The 22,090-nt window shown below is 34.9% G+C and overlaps 1 long non-coding RNA gene across 1 annotated transcript in view; it reads left to right on the top strand.

Annotated features, from left to right (window-relative positions):
• Positions 1 to 18,214: 18,214 nt before the first annotated feature.
• LOC134736240 (uncharacterized) overlaps positions 18,215 to 22,090 on the top strand; it is a 164,437-nt gene continuing 160,561 nt past the window's right edge. Inside the window, exon 1 of the long non-coding RNA XR_010120137.1 lies at positions 18,215 to 18,367. This is a non-coding gene — a long non-coding RNA (uncharacterized lncRNA). The remainder of the gene's footprint in view (positions 18,368 to 22,090) is intronic.

The following is a 22,090-nucleotide window of genomic DNA, read 5'->3' as shown; positions in this document are numbered from 1 at the left end:
TAACTTTCTAAAAAAAATTGTGCAGCAAAGGACACAATCAACAGAGTAAAAAGGCAGAATGAGAAAAAAAAATTTCATATATATATGATAAGGGGTGAATATCTAGAGAGAACTGCTACAATTCAACAACAACAACAAACAACCCAACTTAAAAAAACGGGCAAAACACAAATAGACATTTCTGCAAAGTTACACAAATGGCCAACAGATAGGTACAAAGATACTCAGCATCATCAATTATTAGAGGAATGAAAATCAAAACCACAGGCAGAAACAGCATCACACCTTTAGGATGGCTACTAAAAAAAGGAAGTAACAAATGTTGACAATGTGGGGAAATTAGAACCTTTGTGTACTATTGGTGGTAATGAAAAGTGATTTAGCTGCTATAAAAAACCAGTGTGGTGGTCTAAAAAAGTAAAAATATAATTACCAAATAATCCAGCAATTTCACTTCTGGGTATATACCTATTATGGGCTGATGTGTCCCCACAAAATTCGTATGTTGAAGTGTTAGCCCTAATACCTCAGAATGTGATTGTATTTGGAGATAGGGACTTTAAAGAGGTAATTAAGTTAAAATGAGGTCATTAGGTTGAGCCCTAATCCAATATGACTGGTGTCCCTTTAACAAGATGAAATTAGGACAAAGATCTACATAGAGGGAAGACTATATGAAGACACAGGGAGAATATAGCTATCTATAAGCCAAGTAAAGGCCTCAGAAGACACCAATTCTGCCATTACCTTCATCTTGGACTTCTAGCCTCCAGAATTGTGAGAAAATAAATTTATGTTGGTTAACCCACCCAGTTTGGGGTCTTTGTCATGAAAGCCCTAGAATACTAATACAATACCCCCAAAAGACTGAAAACAGGCTTTCTAATAAATATGTGTACACCAATGTTCACAGCAGCATTATTCACAATAACCTCACAATACATATCAACAAAGTGTCCATCAACAAGTGATTGGATAAACAAAATATGGTATATACATGCAATGGAATATTATTCAGCCTTAAAAAGGAAGGAGATTCTACCACATGCTACAAAAATGGATTAACCTTGAGGACATTATGCTAAGCTAAGTAAATCCATCACAAAAAGACAAATACTATATTATTCCAAATATATAAGGTACCTAGAGTAGTCACATTCATAGAGGCAGAAAGTAGAATTGTGGTTGCCAGGGGTTGAGGGGAGGGAGAAATGGGGAGTTGTTATTTGATGGGTATATACAACAATGTGAATATACTTATCACCACTGAAAAGGTACACTTAAAATTGGTTAAGATGGCAAAACGTGTGTTGTGTGTATTTTTCCACAATTTAAATATATGCTTAAAATACAGTTAGAAGGAATAAGTTCATTTAAGATTGGTGGAAAAGTCATTGCAATTTTCACCTAAAAGTAGTGGCAAAATCCACAATTATTTTTGTACCAACCTAATAGTATTTGATAGTAAAATGGAGAAATTATAGTTAACAATGGTTTATTATATATGTCAAAATATAGCTAGAAGAGAAGAATTGTAATGCTCCCAACACAAAGAAAAATGTTTGAGATGATAGATATCCCAATTGTCCTGACTTGATCATTAAACATTGTAAACATGTATAAACGTAGCACATGTACTTTCAAAATATACACAACCATTATATAACAATAAAAAATAGCAAAAATCAAAATCCAAATAAATGAAAAACAAGTTTATGCAATGTGATGGTCTTGCAGCTGTTAGTGGCTGCATGCTTTTAACATCAATATGAGCATTGACTTGGCTGTACTATTAATTATCAAAATTGGAGTTATCAGTTAGCTAAAGGATATCCAGCTAAAGTTGAATTTCAGATAAACAATGAATAATTGTTAGTATCGGTGTGTGTCAAATGTTATATGGCACATAATTATACTAGGATAAAATTTGTTGTTTATCCAAAATTTATGTTTGACTGAGTATCCTGTGTTTTTATTTGCTAAATGTGGCAAACTTAACACAAAGAAATGTATATTTTATATTTATATATTATATTTTTCACGATACTTTACCAGAGGAAAGCTCATGTTATTCGATGTAAAAGAGATAGAGTATCTTATATTTGAGTATTTGGAATTCTAAAGGGAAGGATATCTGGAATGTCAAATTTCCCAATGCCAGCCACATTTGAATGCCCTAGGTGATGCTGGTAAAAAAGTACCTTCCACAAATATCTCTTTCCAGTTTTAACTCTAGTCTCTTATTTACTCTCCTTTGGCACTTCAAATATTTCTATATTTAAACCTCTCCTACCTCTTTTTCAAACATGATTTTTTGGTGGGGGTAGTAACTTCAGAGCATTTCTTTGGATGTAAGGTAATTGTTTACACACACATACAGAGAGTCACAAACACACACACACACGCCTGTATTTCTGGGATAAAATAAATCTATTAAATGTTGAGTCAAATTTTTAAAAAGTATGTTTTAATTGACAACTAATCATTGCCACCTTAAATTAGTCAATCAAACAAAATAGTCAAATACCAAAAAGGTGACAGTGGAAAGCATATGTAACTTACAATCAGAAAGTCTTTGCTATTTTATTCGCCTAGTGATCATGCGCAAGTCATATAGCCTCTTTAGTAACACTGGCATCATAATAATAATACCTACTACTCAGGATTATTGTGAAAATTGAAAATGGATGTAAAAATTATATATCAACTTGTTTCATATACAAAAATATGTAGAAAGCTATTAGTTTATGAGAGCTTTGGGAGGTGTAAATGAGAATGGGATTAATTAGAGTCTGAAGTTCTGCCCTTGTAGGGAGGGAAGAAGTTGAGTTAGGGTACTCAGGAAGTGAAAAAGAGAAACAGACAAAAAAACAGAAAAGAGGCAGACACAGTGGCTCATGCCTGTAATACCAGCACTTTGGGAGGCCGAGGCAGCAGGATGGCTTGAGCCCTGGAGTTTGAGGTTACAGTCAGCTATAATCACACCACCACACTCCAGACCAGGTGACAGAGTAACACTGTTTCGAAAAAAAAAAGAAAAGTTAAAAACTATTAAAGTAACAAGAAAAATCACAAACTTTCTATGTATTTCTGGGTCTTTCTCACTTTGGATATGAGGAATTAACAGAGAAACAGAATCAGCTGTTTGGAGTAGAGAAATTAGAAAACAGAAGGCAGCAGTTAGAGTATAGGAGATATTCTGGATTATTTCCATTATCTCATTATACAGATTAATATTAATACACAGAATATACTCTGGAACAGAAAAGAGAAGAAGATAATACTATATATTGAACTACTGGGAGTCAATTATTTCGTTAAAATTTTCACATCCACACACTTACTCAATACTTAAGAAGATAGGGCGATTGTTATCTCTACTTATGAATCCCATCTTCACGCTAACAATTTGCATTAGTACATTAGGAGATGGGCAACTTCAAATGAACAGATAATTTTTTTTAAGTTTTAAAATTTTCCAACAATGTGTTTTTAGATGCTATATTATACTGAACACTTCATCAAAATAATGAAGTTAATACAATAACTTCAGTAGATGTATTCAATGAGAAAAGGGTGACATTTTAATAAGCAGTGTATCTACCTGGAAGCAATTAAAAATGGATACTCATCTTACACTATTTATAAAAGTTAATAGCAGTTGAGTTAAATAATTGATTATTTTCTTGCAACACTGCCAAAAAATCTAGGTAGCTAATGTGTAATACTAGAAACCTAGAGTATTTAAAAACTCAGAGGTAGCTAAATAAAATTTAAACCATTTTTAGAGCAAAAAAAATGAGGAAAATTAATAAACACATGGTGTAGCTGGAAAAACCGACAATGAAAATAGCAGGCAATGAGTTTGTTTTAGTAATACACAAAAAGTTCTTACAAACTAACAAGGAAAATGACAAAATATGCAGTATAAAAATGGAAAAAAGCTATACATACTCAATGTACAAAAAGCCAATTTAAATACCTGACACTTAGAAAAGGAAAATTCACTAGTTACTAGGAAAATAGAAATGTATATAACAATGATTTAATCTGAAAAGCTATATAATGTTCTAAAACCTAATGCTAGTGTGGTTATGAAGTAAAAGGATACTCTCTTAGATGGCTGGTTGAACTGTAAAGCAATTTAACCTTGTTTAGCTCTGTTCCAGAGGGTTCAGTGAATTAATGTTTAAAATGAGAATCTGGCAATATCTTTCCTAGAAAGCAAAATTTTTTTAAAAAAGCAATTCCTTTTTGTAGAAAGCTATTCTATAGAAGCAAATGTGCCAATTTGTAAGAGTCTGTATATAAAGGTACCTGTTGCATAATTGTTTAGATTAATAAAAAATAACAAAACAATTCTATATATGTATGATTGCATATGTGCATAGTGTGTGTATATATAATGCACATACACATATATGTATATGTAAAGAGAGAAAGCTTATAAAATATTATTCAAAATATGGAGAAAAATACATATGGACAAAGCTAAGTTGTTAATACTGGGATATGTGAGAGCATGGGGATCGGGATGGGCTACCGTAATCAGGAAGAAGAAAGGCAATAAATCAGTATTTAGAAAATTCCTATACATGATGTAAAAACTAACTAAAAATTGAATTAGTGAAACCGCATTATAAATTGTTTTTTTAAAATGTACCTACATGTAGAGGCAATAACCTTTTTTAAAAAAAACCTCATTGAAAATAAGTGTAACAATACTGAATAAAATAAATAAAATAAAGTTTTGGAGATTAAGTTGGTCATATGATCTCTAATATAGTCTTTACATTATTTAAAGTAGGACAAAAGCCAGGAGACTGTTTCAGGCCAAATATTAGCTAATTGATAGGAAATGATCTAGAAATCTGTTTATTTAAGCTAGGCTCTTATAAGTCTTAAAGGCAAATTAGAAATATTGAGTAAAATTGTTTTCAAAGTTAAACTGCCTTTATTATTTTTTTTTCTTGGTAGTTTGCTTGACTTCACTTAATCTGCTGCAAGCTGATCCTTTTCATGTCCATGTTTAAGGAAGTGTTGAAGGTCACATCACTCAAAGCCAACATCAGCAGGCATCCTACCAAGATAATCTCTGAAGAGGTCAGAGGGGAGAATGACAGAGAAGAGGCAAATTTCGCCAGTCCAGTTCAAGGAATTTCTCACTCTTATAAGGGAACTCTTTTAAGTGGAAAAGGAAAGGGTGCCAGTAAAAAGACAATGGACTTCCTTCCATTTTATGTAGATTTATTTATTTTTCATGAGAAAAAGGAATAAAACATTTATTTTCTCAGTGTTTTAAGGAACGATATAATGTTTTGTTGAAGGTAGGCTATTTATTTTGGGTTTATTAGTGCTGTGGACTAAATTGTACCCCCTCTCCAAACTTCACGTGCTCAAACCCTAACCCCCAATGTGATCATACTTGAAAACAGGTCCTTAAGGATGTAATAAAGGCTAAATGCATTTATAAGGGTTGGACTTTATTCCAATAGGGCTGGTACCCTTAAAGAAGAGAAAGATATACAAGAGCTTTCTTTAGGCAGTGTGAGGACACAGTAAGAAAGTGATCCACCTGCAATCAAGGAAGAGACTCCTCCCCAGAAACCAAACCCTACTAGAATTTTTATCTTGAACTTACTGGCGTTCAGAACTGTGAGAAGATAAATCTCTGATGTTTAAGCCACCTAGTCTATGTTATTTTAGTATGGCAGCCTAGAACCTACTAAGACAACTTGTAAAACAATGTGCCAATGTGCTTTCTATTTCATTTGTATTGGCCTCTATTTTTTTGATATCTAACGAGGGTTATGAATGCTCATTTGAGTCAGCAGTTCCATCATTATCATTATTCCTAATTTAATAAGTGTGTTTAATTTCAAATACATCCTGTTCGAAATCTCCTATGATTTTATATTGTAATTTATTTTTTATTTGTATTGAGTATTAGGAAAATAAGAATTTGGCATTTTCTACTGGTTCTACTTAAAAATTACATTCATACCATTTATGTAATGTGGAATTTGAAATAAAATAATGTTTAAAGCTTCGTTGATGCAAAATTCATCCTTCATATATGTTTGAAGGTGGATAATTAAAGGTTAATTTCTGGGATTCAGTATTTTAATCTTAGATGAATAAGGAGCTTTTTGAACATTAATTCCAAAATTTTAATTTTACAAATGGAAACTTTGGCTCCAGGAAATTTAAATGACTTAACCTCAGTTATACTTTTGCTAGTGTTGATAAAGGGAAAATTTGTTGGCAGACAGGTTGTGAAAGAATAATTGAGAATTGAAACAGAAAGCATACTTACTGAATCACAGAGATACATGGTATCAGAACAAAAATCATGATGTTTATCACAGACTTTTCTAAACTCTTATTATTTTAGCACCAGCACTTTGTTTAGACCCATGTGGTTTTGGTAAGACCACACACAAACTGATTAACTGTGGTTCCACATGGTCTCATAAATTTTAAAGATAAGGACCTCTGACAGTTCCAGCAATAAACTGGTTTACACAATCTGACCATTTCTCCAGAATCATCCAATGACTCCAGCACCCAAAACTCTGTAAGCAACTTTTCTTCATTTTTCTCCTACTCCTTTTGATGCATCCCGTGATCTCCCATGCTGTGTTTTTTTGTGATTTGTTTTTTGTTTTTGCTGTAAGAAGCAATAACTTACCTTTGTTGATCACAGATGTGTTCCCGGTAGTCTTTGAATGATGGGGACAGAGACTGTCCAAATCAAGAATTAGAAAATGTATAATTTTTTGATTCTTTTCAAGAAAGACACCCTCCATTAACTCTTACATCTTATCCTACCAAAGAAACTATGGTTTTTTTCAAATCTGATTTCTGTCTTTCCATTTTGACCTTTATTTGTTTATTTTCATTTTGAGGACTATTAATTATGTCACTTAATGGGGGAACATCTTCAAGGATATTAGTTTCTGAATTCTGCACGTATGGCAAAAATTATAGTACACTTGTCCCTTAGTATCCATGGAAGATTAGTCCCAGGACCTCCTGTGGATCTCAAAATCTGCAGATCCTCAAATCCCTGATATAAAATGGCACAGTATTTATATGTAATCTATGGACACCCTCCATATACTTTAGATCATCCCTAGATTATTTATAATACCTAGTACAATGTAAATGCTATGTAAATTGGTGTTGTACTGCATTGTTTAAGGCAGAATGACAAAAATAAAGACTATATATGTCAATATAGAAGCTTTTTTCTTGAATATTTTTGGTCCAGAATTGGTTGAATCCACAGATGCAGAATCCAGATACAGAGGGCAGACTGTAATCACAAAGCTCTAGAAAAATTATCCTGAATTCCTAATTTAAAATAGTATATATTGTTTTGGGTAGATATACATATTTAAATTAATAAATTATGTGCCAAATATAGTTACGACATATTTAAGAACCAAAATATATATAAAATGACGCACCAAATATTACACATTGTACATACACATGTTATAATTTGACAGGTCAATTTAAATAATTATTTTTATTTTTCTGTTTTTCATGAACTTCCATAGATAAGTGAAATTCACAAGCAATATGAATGTATGGTAATACAATCAGGTATTCCTTAACCATGGGGATACATTCTAAGAAATGTGTCATTAGGTGATTTTATTGTTTTGTGAACATCATAGAGTGTACTTATACAAACCTAGATGGTATAGCCTACTGCTATACCTAAGCTATGTGGTATAGCCTATTGCTCCCAGGCTACAAACCTGTACAGCATGTTCCTGTTCTGAATAGTGTAGACAATAATGCATTACGACAACTGTGACAGCTATAATGGCTGTGACATCACTAGGCAATAGGTATTTTTCAGCCCCGTTATATTCTTATAGGGTCACTGTTGTAAATGTGGTGCATGACTATACATATATTTGTTTTATTTGAATGCATAGTATTTCCTAGGCTATTTATTGCACCAATATACCCTAAAATGCTGCATTAGGAACAATTTGAATTATTTATTAAATGGTCATGCTAACAGGGAGTGTGGAAGATCTACAAAAGCTACAATGCTACTGTAGCTATTATCAACAACTAACCAGGTTATCCTCAAAAGACTCCAAACACGCATTCTCAAATTATCTTAGGAACACAAAATTTAGGAAGATTTAAAGTAAAATATAGAATAATACAATAAAATATAGAATAATTCCATATGTGGGAGCATTAGATTTTTGTCAGAATTTAAATATCAAATGACCATATTAAAATATACTAGATTGTTCAGTGAAAATATGCAACAGTGTAGTAGAAAAACTTTTGTTGTTTGAATCTGAAAATAGTATTTAAATGTGACTATTTCAGATACTTGCAGTATCATCATGGACAAATTACATAAAATCTATAAGATCACATTTGTTCCTCATGTTAATAGATGTCCTCTCTTCAGGAGTATTGTAAGGGTCAATGGGTATTCCAATTTTGTAAGCTATAATATACTAGGAATCTATGCTTATATTCAATTAAAATTAGAAATTCTAAAATCATAGTGTAAAGTAAGCAATATATTTCAAAACTTAAATATTTCATGATAGAAGGATCTCTTTCATGAAAATAAATATTTTATATCATGTGTTAACTGTCATGTTCAGTTAAATATTGGCTGCAAAGATGTGGTGAAAAATACAGCTCTACCACATTGCAGCTACATGACCTTAGTAAAATCACTTATCCTTTCTGAACTTCAATTTTCTCATTTGCAAGTTTGGGATAAAAAAGAGAAAAGTGGAAAAATTACAATAAAATGAGGCTACTAGATATAAAGACTATATGGAAAAACTGCCTGATCCCTTCCACCCTTTCTTCAATTCCCTGGTATGTCCACATTTCCCCATTCTCTTTCTCAGCCTCCTGTTTCCTCCCCATGAGTAGTCCCCCACCTTTCATGTCATGGCTAGAAAACAAAACAAAACAAAAAGACTATTTCCCAGGTCTCTAGGCAAATTCCCCTCACTTTTCCAAAACAGTTCAGCCTAGACATACTTATGTTTTCATATAAGAGGTTCTGTTCCACCTGATAAAGAATTATCTTCAGCCTTTTCTTCCTATGCAAACAAATTAAAGGTATAAAAACAGAGAACATAAAGAGATGGCTTAACTTTAAAAAAAACATTCTTCCCTAGATTTTTAATACATGCCTTCTCGCTAAATATTCTTGTTTATTATTTGAAAGATTATAAGGCACTACAACTATATATTTTCACAATAAACTTTTTACTCGTTTTCACTCAAATGAGACTTCCTTGCAACTCAATGTAGTATTGACTTTTAGAAGCCAACCAAGAGCAATAAATCAAGGTTAGTGCACGTTATGTTGTCCCTTAACCTGAGAGTCAAATGAATCTTCTGCATCATTGCTGATATAATAAATATCTTTGAATGTGTTTTACTCAGAAATCAGATGCATTATTATCGCATATGACAAAATATCTTTTGCTACACCTCAACATTCAGCATGAGCTTACAAATTATAGAAACATTTTTAAGAAGATTTTAACGTAGTACGAATTACGTTCCACTTTCTTTTATAAATGTTGATAGGAAAGACTAACAAAAAATGTCTTAATAGCCTGTCAGTTGTAATAGGAACATATACTGAATTAAATACGGATTAAGAAGCATAAGCACTGAGTTGACATAACTAAAGCCAGAGAATACTCAATTATGCAATGAATTCAGATTATGTAGGCAATGTAGGAAATTATGAGAGAGAAATCCCAAAATATTTTTTCCCCTTTTGGCAGCAGAATTTTTAAGTTGTAAATTAATGAGATTGGATTTTATGCTTTCCCCTTCATGTTGTCTTACTTTAAATCTCCATAAATCATATCTAAGTTTTTTTCCAGCCAAAATGAATGAAATGACAAAAGCTTTTAATAATTCATAAAGCGGCAAAAGAAACAACCTAAAATTATATTCAGCAAGCAAAGCAGAATTTCTATGATTTCTTTTTTTGATTTATACCAGCATTTTTATGGTAATTATAAAATAAAACAAATGTCTAGTTCACGTGATTTATTTAGCTTTAGGTATTTTACAGATACTCTGACTTTGTGCAGACAGGTAGAACTAAAGTTCATATTTACATTGGGAAAAATCATATTATACCAAATGCTTTGATTGGGATGAGTGCTTGAGTTTAAATAATAGTGGCTTATTTATATTCCATCACAAATGAATATTTCTTTGGGATTTATTTATTGCTTGGTCTTAAATGAAGCTCCATAGATGTTGGTATAAGCATCACATTTTAATCTTAACAGGCTATGACATGTTTGGCCACAGACCTACAGGAAGGCAATCAAGATGTTCTATCAGTTTTAAAGAAAATTGCATGACTTTAGCTGTCACTTTCCTAATCCAGGTTTTTGTGTCAATGACTTCCTAGTTCTAACAGAATTAAATCCTAAATCCTCAGCCTCCACTAAACTTTTTCTACTTTGAAGACTACAGTGAACTGAATTGTATCACACCCACCCTTTCCCAGAGTCCCCGAGAATTCACATGTTGAAGCCCTTACCCACCATGTGACTGTTTTGGGAGACAGAGCCTTAAAAGAGGTAATTAAGGTTAAATGAGGCGTAAGGATTGGGCCCTAATCCCTTAAAATTGGTGTTCTCAAAAGAAGAGGAAGAGACATGAAGAAGCTTTCTCTCAACACACGTGCACAGAAAAAGTCTTGGGTGGGCAGAGCAAGAAGGTACTGTCTCCAAGCCGAGGAGAAAGGCCTCATAATTACCAAGACTACTGGCACCTTGAGCTTGGACTTTCAGACTTCTAGCCTCCAGAATTGTGAGCAAATACATTTCTGTTGTTTAAGCCACCCCATCTGTGTGATTTTATTATGGCAGCCTGAACTGACGTATGCATGCGCTTAGTCTCCCTTTTGAGTCTCATCTCCTCCCTCTCTTGTAATTACATTCATTTTAGTATCTTTCACTTACAGCCTTGCTGCTGCTTCTTTGTCTCTCACATTTACCTGCTAGAATTCTACCTAGGCTTTAAAGCCTATGTTAGATCCACCTTTAAATAGATTTACCTCCTCTTTCCCAAGCATTCTCCTCCCCCAATAGCATGTAATCTTTCCTACTTGGAACCCCTTAACACTTTTGATATTTGTTACAATATATCAACTCACATTTTAGCTATTTGTCATTTATCGTATCGTCTCTATTAGATTTGCTAAACAATACATTATATTAGTTAATTCTTTCTGCAGGCCTACCATATGCCAACTTATGATTACCTACTGGGTGTCTTTGTTGCTATGGTTAGGTGGAAGTTAGAAAAAAATGTTATTATTATTACCATTAGGTAGAAATTAGAGAAAGGTAAATCTCAAGTCAATGTGAGGAAGTTCTTTCTTGCAGCCAAAAGTGCCAGAAAGTAATCACTAGTATTTCTCCATCACTGGAGGTTTTCAGACAAGATGTCAGAGATGGCAGTCAGTCTCTTATGAGGAACAATGAGATCTGATTACCTCCATGTTTCTTTTCAGTTACCGTATACACTGCTTTTAAAGAAAATATTCAGTAATATTTTGTACTATTTACTTGAGTTGGTTGAGTAGCAGGGTAGCTAACTAGTATAATCCACATGCAATTATCAGCAAATTGCAAGATGTGTAACTAAACAAAGGTAAGCAACACACACTAATTTATATCTCACTACACCGTATGGCTTTCTTTATGCTGGATCCTTTATGTGGAACTCACGTGAGCTCACTATTGAATTTGTGGGGATAGGAATCAATTCTCTCATTTAGAAAGAAGAAGCTATGTAAAATTTTGCCCCAGATTCTTTACTTAAAATAGTTCCCAGTAGAGAACATTTTCTTTCTAATTTTTCTTCTCACTCCAGCTGCCTAAAAATCCTTTTTTTCCCTTGCTATCATTCTATGAATTATTCTGTGTCTGGCCTTAATATAAAATTTCATGAAACAATGGGATATATAGATATCTTTAGGGATATCTCTGTCTCTACAGATGTACCTACATTTTAATGGAGATTTAGGAATGCAAAGTAAAATATTAGTAGGCTGAAAAGAACTGGCCTGAAGATAACTTTTATGATATTTATATTAAAAAATTAAGCTGATAACTAACATAAGTTTCAAGTGACCTACTTGACACATCATTTTAAGTTAATTACTAGTTATTCTTATCTTTCACAGCATGTGTGAAAAATGATACAATGGATCATACAGCCATTACTTGGATGAGTTTTGCATCTTTAACAGAAAACATATTTTAATACAATGTTTACTAAATTAAATTCAGTTTCTTCCCAATTAATCTAGTTTGAGAATTTTATGATTATTGTAACATTATAATTATTATGTAAAGATTTCACATTTATTCTCTCTCTTCTGAAGGAAGATTATACATCTGTATACCCTTTACTATGCAATTTGTTTGCTTTCCATAAAATAAGTATACCCCTCCACCCAATTGACTTTGGGCTTGGCCATGTGACTTTGCTTGGTCAATAAAATATGAGCAAAAGGGATAGTGTGCCAGTTCTGCAGAAAAGTTTTACTAACCATTGCACATATCTGCCTGTTTCTATTTTGACTATTACCATGAAGAATGGCATATACTGAGAGAGGCTACCCCTTTAGCGTTTGCTCCACAATGAGAAAACATGTGGAGTGGACCTACACTCTCAATTAGAAAACTCAAGTCTGACACAAAGCCTTAAGTGGAATTGTAGCTGACTTGAAGACCATCTACTAAGAGAGACAGAAGTTTACTGTCCTAAGCCTCTGAGATTTGGAATTATTTGACTAACGCAAAGAATTTAGATATTCTGTTTCCTATAATTAAATGTCTAACAAGCATAGTCTACTATTTAAGACCTGGCAGTTGACTGGGATTCAAGAGACCTCTAAATCTAGCTTAAATTAATGAATTTATCTCTGTTTAGAATATTTAAAAATTCAACAAATTATGTTTTTAGGCTACTATCCTTTAAAATGTGCCCCTAGAGACTTCCATTTCTAGGTAAATAGAGTAGATGTACTTTATTTTTTCTATTACGTACAACTACAAACCAGGACATTTTATGTAAAACAAGCATCAGAAGACTATGAAAGATATAGAGAAGAAGGCAGACTGTCCAGAGACCTGGGAAACAGAAGTAACAGTGATGACTACTCTGGGTTTTTATTTTGTCTCCTATATCTGAGACTTGAAGCTAAAGAAACTGGCAACACAGAAATACCAATGAACATAGACAAAAGCCTGCTCTCTCTAGCCAAAGTAAAATGAAACAGGTAACCAGGCAGAACAAAAAACTTTTAGACAATCACTACTCTAGTCTAGCCAAATATCATAGAAAAAAAATGTCACGCCACCCCTACCACACTAGCCAAGGCCAAGTGAGGAATTTAGACTTCACTCTTGCAAGGTTGTAATGAGGGAATTCAATGTCTCCACTGGGTTTATGTCAGAGAAGGCCAAGTAGGTGTGGGAATTTCACCCCTGCTAGATAGAAACAAGGATGCTTTCCCCTTACCCCACTAGAATGGTGTCAAAGGCAACCTAGTGGAGAGTCATAACACTTATTACTGCCCAGCTGTAATGAGGCCACTCTTGCCACCATGTCAGTGGAGACCACATGAGGACCAGGAGCTCCCAACACTCCTGGCAATAAAGGTGAACTTTCCTTACCTTTGGGTGTCAATAAAAGCTAGATTTCTACCACTGTTTTTCAACAATGGGTCAATATTTCTGTTCCCCTTTTTTCCTGCTAGAGCAATATCAGAAAAAGCCAGCTAAAAGATTTAAGGTTTAAATAAGATACAGGGTTTTGGCCGGGCATGGTGGCTCACGCCTGTAATCCCAGCACTTTGGGAGGCTGAGGTGGGCGGATCATGAGGTCAGGAGATGGAGACCATCCTGGCTAACATGGTGAGACCCCATCTCTACTAAAAAAATACAAAAAATTAGCCAGGCGTGGTGGCGGGCGCCTGTAGTCCCAGCTACTCAGGAGGCTGAGGCAGGAAAATGGCGTGAACCTGGGAGGCGGAGCTTGCAGTGAGCCAAGATAGCGCCACTGCACTCCAGCCTGGGCAAAAGAGCGAGATTCTGTCTCAAAAAAAAAAAAAAAAAAAGATACAGGGTTTTGTAACATAATAGGAATATGAAAATGCCCTGGTTTTAATATAAAATTGCTCATTTTACCGAGAACTAAAAATATTGTAAAGTAAATGCAAAACTATATCAATTGTTGCTGATGTAGAGAAGACAAATAAGTTAGAATTATCTAATAAAAATCTTATATCTGCTATGATAAAATATTTCAGTGAGCAACTAAAAACATCTTTAAACAAATTAAAGAAAAAGAGAGCAATATCAAATAAATAAAATTAAGCAAAAAAAAAGAAAAACCAGAAATTTTAGAACTCAGAAAAAAAAAAAAAACTAGAATGAAAAGCCCAGGGGATGGGCTCAATAACAGAATAGAGTGGACAATGGAAAGGATGAGTAAACTGAAAAATAGTATAATAGAAATTATTCAATCTGAACATCAGAGAAAAGATACAATGGTTGGGGGGCGAAATGCAACCTCAGGAACCTATGGGACTTTAAATTTCATATCACTGGAGTATCAGAAAAAGAAGAGAAAGAGAGCAAGGCTGAAAATATATAGGCTAATTGAAAATAAAATGATAGGAAAATGATATGCCATGCAAACATTTATCAAAGAAAAGCAGTAGTGGCTATAATACCATCAGATAAAGTAGACTACAGGGCAAACAAAATTGCCAGAGAGGGAGAGAGAGAAGGAAGAGAGAAAGAGAGAGAGAGAGAGAGATTATTTAATGCTAAGTCAATCCACCCCACCTAGAAAATAGCAGTTCTGATTGTATATACGCTGAGCAACAGAGCTGCACATTGAGACAACTGAAATAAAAAAAAAAAAACAAATCCACATTGTAGTTTCAGACTTCAACATCACTTTATCATCTATAACTAACAAGAAAATCAGCAATGGTTTAGAACTCAATGACACCATTAATTAACAACATCTAATTGATATTTATACAACATTCCACCCAAGGGCACCAAAAAACACATTGTTTTTAAGTACTCAAAAAACATACACCAAGATAAATAATACCTTGGATCTTAAAATCAACAGATTTTTAAAATTTGAAATTATACAGTGTTATCTAACCACAATGAATTTAAACTGATAATCAGTAACAGAAAAATAAAAAGAAAGTTTTCAAACTCTTAAAAATTGAAGCACATATTTCTAAATAATCCATATATCAAAAAAGAAAATCTTAAGTAAATAAAAGTACATTAAACTGAATAAAAATGAAAATATATCAAAATTTGTGGGTCATAGCTAAAGCAACGATGAGAGGGAAATTTGTACCACTAAATACCTACATTAGAAAAGAACAAAAGTCTCAATACAATAATCTAAGTAGCCACTTCAAGAATCTAGAAAAGGAAGAACAAAATAGATATGATGAAAACAAAGAAGGAAATAACAAAGATAAGAGAAGAAATCAATTAAATTGAAAATAGAAAAACAATAGAGATAATCAATGAATCTAAGAGCTGGTTCTTTGTGAAGTCCAGTAAAATTGAGAAATATTTAGCAACACTGACAAAGAAGAAAAGAGAGATGACACAAATTATAATATCAGAAACAAAATGAGATATTACTATGGGTCCTGCAGAATAATAAGAACATACTACAAAGAACTCTACTACATAAATATGACAATTTATGCAAAATGGACTGGTTCCTCAAATAACAAACTGCTACAACTCACCCAATATGTGTATCAGATAAATTGAATAGTCTAATAGCTATTAAGAAAATTGAATGTATCAATTAGCAACTCCCAGAAAAGAAATCTCAAGACCCAGATGGTTTAACTTGGAAAAGTTTACCACACGTTTAAGAAAGAGTTAATGCCAATTGTACACAATCTCTTCTAGAAAACAGAAGAGGAGGAAACATTCTCCTATTGATTTTATGAAGATAGTCATAACCCGATAGTAAACTAGACAAGGAGAGCACTACCACCACCAAGAACAACAATATCAAGAAAAAACAAAACTAAAGATCAGTAGCTTTCATGAATATAGACACAAAAGCCCTTAGAAAATATTAACAAATAGACTTAAGCAACACACAGAAAATTATGTCATGGCCAAATGTGGTTTATTTCTAGGATGCAAACTTAGTTTAATATTTGAAAATCAATGTTATTCACCATATTCATAAACTAAAGAAGAAAAATCACATGATCATCCCTTCAATCTAGGAAAAAAAATGACAAAATTCAATACCCATTCATGATAAAAGCTCTCAGAAAAGTAGAAATAAAGGAAAACATTTCTCAGTTGATCTAAAAAATAATTCAACTATCATTATACTTAATGACAGACAAAACATCTTTCTGCTAAGATTGGGTAGAAAGAAGGATTTGTGCTATCATCACTCTTATCTGACATAGAGCTAGAAGTTCTAACAAACGCAATGAAGCAAGAAATGAAAATAAAAGGAATAAAAACCAAAAAGAAAGAAATACAATTGACTCTGTGCAGATGACATGATTGTCTACATGGAAATCTTAAGGAATCTAACATTGGCCCCACATTGAACCCTTTATTGTTATTTTATTGGTCTTGTTTCCACAGATTTCATGAGAACATGGTATGAGTTAAGTACAAGATGTGAGACTTCAGAGTTTTCAATTATCTGCATCTGTTTTGTTTATCTGCATCTGTTTAGCATATTTGACTCTATGTGAGACAGGACATATAGCATTACAATGTTTTGAAGTTCTAATCAGAGATTACTTAGACCCCTCCACTGTTGCTCTTTATGATAGTATGTCCGGAATTAGTGGGTTCTTGGTCTCACTGACTTCAAGAATGAAGCCGCGGACCCTCGCGGTGAGTGTTACAGTTCTAAAGGCGGCGTGTCGGGAGTTTGTTCCTTCTGATGTTCAGATGTGTTCAGAGTTTGTTCCTTCTGATGTTCAGATGTGTTCGGAGTTTCTTCCTTCTGGTGGGTTCGTGGTCTCGCTGGCTCAGGAGTAAAGCTGCAGACCTTCGCAGTGAGTGTTACAGCTCTTAAGGCAGCGAGTCTGGAGTTGTTCGTTCCTCCCGGTGGGCTCGTGGTCTCGCTGGCTTTAGGAGTGAAGCTGCAGACCTTCGCGGGGAGTGTTACAGCTCATAAAAGCAGTGTGGACCCAAAGAGTGAGCAGTAGCAAGATTTATTGCAAAGAGCAAAAGAACAAAGCTTCCACAGAGTGGAAGAGGACCCGAGCGGGTTGCCACCGCTGGCTCTGGCAGCCTGCTTTTATTCTCTTATCTGGCCCCACCCATGTCCTGCTGATTGGTAGAGCCGAGTGGTCTGTTCTGACAGGGCACTGATTGATGTGTTTACCATCCCTGAGCTAGACATAAAAGTTCTCCACGTCCCCATCAGATCAGTTAGATACAGAGTATAGACACAAAGGTTCTCCAAGGCCCCACCAGAGCAGCCAGACACAGAGTGTCGACTGGTGCAGCCACAAACCTCCAGCTAGACACAGGGTGCTGATTGGTGTGTTTACAATCCCTGAGCTAGACATAAAAGTTCTCCACGTCCCCATCAGACTCACGAGCCCAGCTGGCTTCACCCAGTGGATCCTGCACCGGGGCTGCAGGTGGAGCTGCCCGCCAGTCCCGCGCCGTGAGCTCGCACTCCTCAGCCCTTGGGTGGTCGATGGGACTGGGCGCCGTGGAGCAGGGGGTGGCGCTCGTCGGGGAGGCTCGGGCCGCACAGGAGCCCATGGAGGGGGCGGGAGGCTCAGGCATGGCGGGCTGCAGGTCCCGAGCCCTGCCCCGCGGGAAGGCAGCTAAGGTCAGGTGAGAAATCGAGCGCAGTGCCGGTGGGTTGGCACTGCTGGGGGACCCAGTACACCCTCCACAGCCGCTGGCCTAGGTGCTAAGCCCCTCATTGCTCGGGGCCGACAGGGCCGGCCGGCTGCTATGAGTGAGGGGCCTGCCAAGCCCACGCCCACCCGGAAGTCCGGCTGGCCCGCAAGCGCCGCGCGCAGCCCCGGTTCCCGCTGGCGCCTCTCCCTCCATGCCTCCCTGTAAGCTGAGGGAGCCGCCTCCCGCCTTGGCCAGCCCAGAAGCGTGCTCCCGCAGTGCAGCAGTGGGCTGAAGGGCTCCTAAAGTGCCACCAAAGTGGGAGCCCAGGCAGAGGAGGCGCCCACAGCGAGCGAGGGCTGTGAGGACTGCCAGCATGCTGTCACCTCTCAATAGGGCCACAGTGAAGCCTCAAGGTGAGTTCTCTGGCCTAAGGGTAGCCAAGTAGGAGTGACGGGTAGAGGGAGGGGAGGAGGCGGGGGAGATGGCATCTGAGGGAATTTCACAGATGCATGTCAGGGGCCAACTTCTTAGGAATGGAAAAGTCATCTAATGAGAAGCATAAGAAAAAGTTGTATATCTTCTGGAATCTGAGCAACTTTTAGAATCCAACCCCGTTTATGATCAGCTATAACATTTATGTTATGGATTATCTTTCCATAACCTTCTAGATGCTGGTGAGAACAATGAAAGGTTATAAAAATAGAGCTTTAAGAAATGTTCAAATGGAGGGTTACATTTTGCTGCTTCCTACCCTTTCATTTCAAAGAAATCTGTTACGCCATACCTTCAAACACTGACAACATGACTCAGCTTCTTTCCTTTTGACTAAAGTCATGGTGTTCTCTTGAAGTTGTATACCTGAAAAATGAGACTGGTATTCTTTCTTTCACACAAGCGTGCTGGGCCAAAGACATGCTGTGTAAATAAAACAAGTTTTTGCTGTTAACATGTAAAGAGGGTTTTAAACAAAACTGTTCTGCTATATCTGAAATGTCTATTTTCCTTTTATTGTACATTTGCATCCTGACAGCAACTTAGATCTTTAGTATGATTTGGATATATTTACAAATAATATTATAAATCTTCAATGAAATTTATATGCCTGTTAACTTAGTGAAAGCCCAAGCTAGAGAACAAAATTATAGTTATATCAATTATCCAAGGCAAATACAAACATATGTTTGTGTTAGATAATGTTCAAAGTAATAGCTAAATGATTACTTGTTAACTGAAGTCCCCTTGGAGTCTTAAAAAATCCCCTTATTAAAGAGCTATTTTGAGTGATACAAACACATTTATAGATAGAGAGAGAGAGACCGAGAGAGAGCGCATTTTAAATGTAAAATGTTAACATTTAAGAAATCTTAGTGAACTCTTCGGGAAGGGTTTGGAAATTCCCTTGCACTACATTTGCAACTTTTCTTTACGTTTTAAGATTGAAATGATTTCCAAATTTTTAAGAAGAGCTATTTTGAAAATGAAACTTCATGAAAGGTCTTCCAAATTAAGATTTTTTTCAGGGGCAAAGGTAACAGTTGGTATCATCAGTGGTGTGCAGATACGTAAGCAGAGTAATGCTTATCTTATTAATGCTTATTAAAATTCAGAAATAGCTTTATGAAGATTAGAATTTTCAGTATTTTAATGGTAGAAGCAGTTCTTCCATATCAAAAAACAATAGAATTACTTAGCCGAGTGGAAACAATTTCATACTTAACATGTAACGTAAGATCCATGTAACAAAGCATTGCATTGGCCTTCCATCCTTTCTCCTCCATCCAAGAATAGAGGATACATAAGTCACTCTGACATAGCATCAAGTTGCTTTCTTTTCTGTGGTGACTTTCACATGTGCACATAAGGAATACTATATTTGAAAGGAGGAAATGGATATCCTGGTAAATAACAACAAGGTTATGAAATGTGTAATATATAACTGATGTTGATTTAAAGTAACCAGGTTTCTGTGACATACATTCTGATAGAGAAGGTTCATTTCCTAAAACAAATAAGGCACATTTGAAAGTTAAAAAAAATGACTAATTCTGCTGGATTTTTGTCCATCTTAAAATTCAAATATAAGCCAAATAAGGAAAACTAAGATTTAAGAATTGGGTCTGCTTTGTAGCTTCTAGTTTTTAAGGAAAGTTTATGAACTAGCAAATGAACAGATTTAGATGCTGCTTTCCCAACTGAACATAAAGGCACTAACTTTGTCTTTGGACCCTGAAGAGTGATAATTAAAAAAAAAAGTTATTTGTTTTATTTTTTTATTTCAGTTTTTACCACAATTTCTTACTGTGTTCTGGATATGAAAACCATTGAACTTTAAGAAGTCTAAAAGTTATTAGAAATAAATGAATTGTTAGAACTAAATAAACGCTTTCCACAGAGCAGTTACGCCATTATGTAAAGTTTAGACATTGAATGGAACAGATAAAAATGCAAACTAAAATCTGTAAGTAAGAATCATTTTCATAGTGTTTCAGTGTCTTATTTATGGATTGAGTTTTGGGGACTTTGGTTAGATATTTAACAATTTTCCTATTTTTCTAGAATTTCTCTCACTGGCTACTAAATCTGTCTTTATCTTTATCAGAAGCCATTTCCCTTTTAAACATGTTAAGTCATTTTTATTTTAGACTTTAACTCTAATATGTAGTTTTGTACCAAGCTTTAAAAATTTCCTAACCTAAAACAAACTGGACCACCACTTCAGCCTTGATTTATTTTCAGAGCTTTAAACAAAAAGTTTGCATCTGTTACCCTTAAAGTCTATAATTAGTAGTTGAACCACACAAAGAATCAACATGATGTCATGTCTAGACAACATGTAAATTAATATGACAGCAATTGATTTACAAACACTATACTAATACAAATTAATCTGAATTAAGTTTAATCCCCAGTTACTAACTGATTAAGTGTGGCTGTTGGTAGCTGCAGAGTGGTGATTTCCATCTGTGATTTTTAAAGACACAACTTAATCATTGAATCTGTGTGGAGACATAGTTAAAACACATACCATATACAGTGATGCTCCATGTCTGTTCTCTGCACAGAAGAGCTAGAGAAGCAAAACTGAAATATACAATTTAAAAACATATAGGAAGCTCTTCTTAAGTGTCATAATTAACTTTTGGCAAAAGGGATGTTTCAGGCATGGTGACATTGGCTGTGACTGGCACAGCATCCTTCTTAGAAAGTGCATTCATCTGTTCAGAAGAAGAACTTGCTCTTGCTTTGAGGAAACATGAAATCAAAATTGCCAATATATTCTCTCTTTTCAAGCACAATTATTACAATTTATTGTGGACAGAAATAACACATGGATGTTGAATACCAGTTCCTGTGAAAGATACTTGAGTTTCGGGGTAACAACTGTCCCAAGTCTTCAGAACAAATCAACAGGTGCATACTCTCAAACCACAGTAGGTTATTATCCTACCACCTCATATGTGCTGAGAGTGCTAGAATAATGTTGTATTTGTCCCATTTACTAAAAATATATTTATTTTTGTGTAAATATTATGGGTGCCCCCAATATTATGTTTGATTTGTTTTTGCCTTTTTGAGGAATGTTTGTTCAAGTAAAATTAGCTTGTATCCACTTTAGAGTGTTAAAAAACTCACAATTAATATCATCGAGATATTTTTTAAATGTTGGTTTCACTTCTATTAGCCAGTCCCCATAATTGCATTAATAATATTTTTCAGATAACTGGAAACCAAGAAAAATCATACCAAATTATGAAAAATGTTTTACTCTTTTGATTTGGTAGGCATGTTCTGTTTGTCAAAAAACTCTATAGCTTATGTTGGAACAAAAATAAGGAGTGTTTTAGGAACATAATATACATAGGTTTGATAATTAAAAAGTAACTATGTGATATCAACACGAGGGTCATTGTATTTACATGGACTCTTTCATAGACATCCTACTCATTGTCATAATAACTGAGGCTGTCATGACCATGGACTCTGCTTCGCGTGAAGCCCTAAACAATTCTGACAGGCTTGCAGCTCATTAAGGGACAGTCATTTTGTTGAAATGTCTATCAGCTCGCAGGGATGCACCAAGATGAATAGACCCAAAACAATAGACCCATTTGTTAGAGCAGTAGCTTCTCTAATAC

Source organism: Symphalangus syndactylus, chromosome 3, assembly GCF_028878055.3.
Source record: "Symphalangus syndactylus isolate Jambi chromosome 3, NHGRI_mSymSyn1-v2.1_pri, whole genome shotgun sequence".
Taxonomy (NCBI): domain Eukaryota; kingdom Metazoa; phylum Chordata; class Mammalia; order Primates; family Hylobatidae; genus Symphalangus; species Symphalangus syndactylus.
This window is presented reverse-complemented; position numbering and strand designations above follow the sequence as displayed.